This window comes from Notothenia rossii (genome assembly GCF_949606895.1).
Source record: "Notothenia rossii genome assembly, chromosome: 9".
In the NCBI taxonomy this organism is placed as follows: Eukaryota; Metazoa; Chordata; class Actinopteri; order Perciformes; family Nototheniidae; genus Notothenia; species Notothenia rossii.
Genome location: NC_136907.1, coordinates 63,668,950 through 63,674,200, shown reverse-complemented (window position 1 = coordinate 63,674,200; position 5,251 = coordinate 63,668,950).

The following is a 5,251-nucleotide window of genomic DNA, read 5'->3' as shown; positions in this document are numbered from 1 at the left end:
CTGAGTAACGTGTAATTATAAGCCCGTAAAGATGAAACATATCTTAAGGGTTTTCCCCATCAGAATGTGAAATTACTCAGTGAACTCTAAATCAAACGTTCCAAATGAGTCTGTTTTGTGACTGAAAAAGGTTTTGGTTAATTTTGGTGTATATTTATTCCCGTGATCAAATCATGCAACTCTGTGTGTTTTTCAAACAGCTTTATTTGTCCAGTCTGCCGGCCCTTAGCCAAATATTCAGTTTGGTTATCATGAAAATGATTTGTTCATTTGGATAGGACTTGACCTGAAATGTGTTTTTGTGATTTGTTCCCTTTTTTGTTATACTTCAGTCTCAGTCTAGTCTCTCCGTCTAGATTGGCTGCTCTTTAGTTTTATGCTTTAAAGTGGTTTGTATAATGAAATTATTGTAAGTTGCCCTCACACATAGATAAGTATACACAGGGTTTAATAACAGGGTAGACATTTTTTTATCATCATACCACCTCAATCGCCTTCAGATGACTTAGTGATTGTATAATGTGGATAGGGTCTTTATCTTTATGCCAAACGTGCATAACAAATGATTTGCTTACACATTTTAGTTTTAGGATTTAAAGATTCAAAGCTGTGTTCAGATATATTCCCTCATGCATTTCTGTCTTGTTTTTTTTTAGACACATCATCTAAGCTTTGGGTTTTATTTGTATTTACATGTTGGAATGCATTTCGACAATCCTAAACATAGATTAGAAAGGCTCTTTTAGAAATATATGTATTGTTGTCTTTGTTATCTCGATATCTTTCTGTGAATACGTGCACCAGCTGTGGGGCCAGGTAATATCTGTCGAGTAACTGATATAGGAGGACAAGCTAATGCCATATTTACACTGCTCAACAAGACACAACATTTAAAGGGAAAACCAGAGGGCTTTAAAGATAACCTCTGCTGATATAGTGTTGCGCTAACATGCACTGTACACATTTGTTTTTTTTCTTTATTTTGTTGGAGACAGGTACATACACAAATATGTAAAAGAACATTCAACAAAAAGTCATGCTTTGGCATTTAGAATACACATTCTCACTTCCAGAAATTGAATTAGTTAAGTTTGTAATCTTGTTTCCAATTTCTCTCAGAAATATTTCCTTTTTTTGGAATGCCCCTTCTTTGTGTAACTTCCTAAATGTTCCCCAGAAACCCAGCACTTGGGTTTGTAATGGTATATCCTGCAATATTTTTTGTGGTTCCATTTTCACCTCACTATGAATATGTGTCCTAATTTACAATGACCATCACCATTGCTAAAACATTATTCATATATTTTAACACCCTTTTTGTCCATTTTCCCGGCCATCTTTACTTACTCCTTTTGAGAGAAAAGAAGAAATGCAGTCGTGAGCAGTCTCACTGCCTCCCTCTTCGATAAATAAACAATCTCTGGGCCTGAACCCTGGCCGTCTCGGCTGCTGAGTGCCAGAGCGGTTCCGTAGCGCTGCCTATAGCACATACAGAACCCCGGACGGACAGCCAGCCATGCATGGATGAATGAACGGATGGATGGATGGAGTCACTGGGGAGACATGAAATGCAGGAATGGAGATATGGGGGAGGGATAAGGAAGAGCAGGAGTAGAGAAGCAGACAAAACCAAGAGATGAAGGTGTTAAAAAGAACAATTTGAAATGTAAAAAGGACAAATGTAGGAGATAGAAATGGAGAGGATAGAGGGAGGGATGGAAGTAGAGGGACAAAGTGGGACACAGGGAAAGAAGGAGAGAGAAAGAGCTTGGGCGGTTTGTGTTTGGAGACTGGGGCGGTGTGATGGCAGATATCTGCACCGCGCATGGTCATCTCAGATGGTTTATTTATCCAAGGCCTCCAGACCAGGCCTCGGACCTCCCTGAGTTTGTTAGGCTTGAAGGGGCCCCCTACTACACAACCCAATTCCTCACATTCCACATTAGCTCCCATTTCCAGCTGCCTGTTTCCCTCTACCACTCAACCCGACCCAACCCAGTCCAGGCAGACTGTACCCAGGTCCAGCAAGGCGTAAATACAGGCCGGTCAGTGTGCTCTAGAATCAGGAGCGGGTTATAAGAACATTTGGTGGTCTCCGTTTGAACAGATGGAGGAGGAGGTTAATGCTGTTGTGTGGTGTGAAGGAGAAGTTAGTAACAGTTCCTGTGATCCGACACTGAAGGTCTATAATAGATGGCAGATAAAGTCAGTGTTAACATCATGATTTATGAGGATATACCAAGAGAACAGCAGAAAAGCCCCACTTTGGGCTGTCGTATACAGTAGCTCAGTTGGTGGAGCTGACAGCCCATGTTCTGGGGCTTGGTCCACAAGCAGAGGACGTGGGTTCAAAACCGCCCCGGGTCCATGTTCTGCGTGTCATCCCCCTGTCTCCCCCTTTCATATCTGTTGCTCAAATAAGGCACTGGTTGCAAAGAAACATCATTAAAAAGATAAACTCAACATCTTTCTTAGACATTTGAGGCTTAAAAACTGCAACTCTGTTTATTTTTTGTAACCAGCGTTAAAATATATAATCTCGCTCATTTTCAGCCACATTTACTAACTTAGCGCTCGGAAGAACAATGAAGATAAAGATCTGAAACAAAGACTTCAAAGCGTATCAAAAGCGATTAAAGAGCGTTACACAGATATTTGAGCCTTTTAATGTATTTATTATCCCAGCCTCCGTGAACGTTTTGATTATTTAGCCACCAGTGGTGGACTGACTGGTGATATGTTGTCATTACTGTGAACCCTGATTTTTAGGAAACATTAACAATATGTCAGAGATGGGCTTTATATGGTTTGTATGATAAAGTCTGTCATCAGTGGTGAAGAAGTTCTTTGATCTCTCCCTTATACAACATTAACAATACTATAGAAATGAATCCTTGTCCTATGTCCTGCATAAGTAATAATTCAGAACTATCAACAAATGTACCTAAATTATCAAAAGTAAAAGTGCTTAACCCCTAAAATATTATAATCAGATTGTTAAAAATGATGCATCCATGTGTAAATAGAAACATTTTATTGTTTTGAGTAAAAGCTCATTATATATACCATAGTTACATCTGCGTATTCTATTACGTTTTTTTATATGAAATTAAATCCTAACATGCAAAGTATAGTATATACAACTGTGAGATAAATGCATAAACAAAGTAGCATAAACCAAGTACAACTTAAAAATGGTATGTTATTTCAATCACAGATACGTTTTGATTTAATGACCTACTGCTCTGTTGTAGCTGGAAACAAAATGCATATCAAGCTGAACACTGTTTAACAGTTTCCAAAAAGGACTAAATGCATCTTTTGTACATGCAGTCATTCAGTTTTTATCCTGACAGATATTTTAAAATGAAGTGTTTCTCCTTCCATGTGATAGTGCATGCATGGTAGTTTATACTTAATATTGGGCATTAGAGACTAATTTCAATATGGAAATATGTGAAAGTGGCCAAAGTAAAGTAGACCTTAATATTTACTGTTTTTAAAATTATTGAGCTTCTTTGATTTTCTTTTTTTTATCATTGTCTTCAGACTTGAGCATGCTGGAAAGTCACATTGTGCTTGTGATAAACTCTCTGTTCAGACATTTTATAGAGCAAAGAATTATTATTATTATTCTATAATGAAAAAAAACATTAGTTGCAACTGTGATCACAAAATCATTTCAATTCATCTGAGTGTGAAAACAACGTCAGGGAAGGTAGACTTGATTTGTGATTGCTTACTATATTAAAGTTCATACATATGTTTTAATATTATCTCATTACTTTCTTCTTTGCATTATAAAAACACTATGCTGTATTTCCCATGATGGAGATCCCCAGCCCATTGTCAGCAACATCCACAATAATGTCCTTTGTCTCATCCCATGTAAACAGTGATGTTGGATGGAATGGCTGTTACATCAGTTGAACGTGCACCTACTGTAGCGGTCACAAACAGAGAGAGCTTATGGCACCAACACCTACATTCAAATTGTTTTACTTCAGCTTCAAAAGTGTTTACAGTCGCCCAAAGGGCCTCAAATTAGCACCAGTCAGTACCTGAGAAATGTTCGCCGCATCAGCACAGGATTGAGTTCAGGCAGACAATGATGTGTGTAATCTGGCAAAGTGTTTCTTCTTCACCCCCATACTGCCATGAGTGGGGCCAATGGGGGCTTTCATTAGAAAACCAACAAGACACTCATAACTTCATTTTTTGAGAGAGATTACAAAAATAAACTGTCTCAGAACCCCCTTTCTTTCTTTCTTTCTTTCTTTTTCTTTCAATTTTTGATGTTGTTCTTAGGTGAACTGCTCTCTGAACTCTTGAAATCATGCATGGCGTGACATGGAAACGTTCCAAAAGTCTCCACAGAGATAAGGGTGTCACTATGAACCAGGCAGCTCCAAGGTGTCGATTAAAAGGAGGCATGTGTGGAGCAATTCCTGCAAGCTTTAAAGGGTAACTTTACAGGGATGAGAGGTTATATTTTCTAGGGTGTAAGAAGGCCTATCAACCTACTTTTAGAAGCTTTTGACCACAAGAGTTGAGGTTACAGCTGTTAGCGCCAAAACCCTACTCACACACTTCTTCTCACAGCTGCCTATAACAAACTGCACTGGTGGCATGAGAGGGTAAAACAAATGTATTTTCGGGGGTGTTCTATGACAGATGTGAGACTTCAAAAAACCATTGCACTCGCACGAGATGACCTGAAGTGATATGAAAAGTGTTGACAGATCTGTTATTCTCCCATACAAAAAAAATGAATGACATGTTTACATTATTTTCTAAAAAGCTGCTGAAGTACCTTTTCTTTTTCTTTTTTTTACTGATTGACCTTTACTGATGAAACTGAACATATGTGTGCGTGCGTGCGTGCATGTGGCTGTGATATCAAGAGATGGCATGTGCGATTTCTCCTTTGCTAACTGGAGGGTCCAGTCACTGGGAAATAATGTTCACAGACCAAGTGAGGCGGGCAGGCAGCAAGCTGTGTGCGTGAGTGCGCGCGCACGTGTGTGTGTGTGCGCGGCTGTGCAGAGTTTATTGAAAGAGTTCCTCTCTCCCTCCCCCTCCTCCTCCCCCGTCCTCCTCCTCCCCTCCCTCCAGCCCAGGCAGCAGCAGCCTGGGTGGTCCCCCTCTCTCTCCACTTTGGTGAGCTGTTGCTTAGCAGCTAATAATAGGCGATGTTTGCAAAGTAATTTGCCTCTTCCTTGGCCAATGGGAGCCGGAGCACTTTTCCATC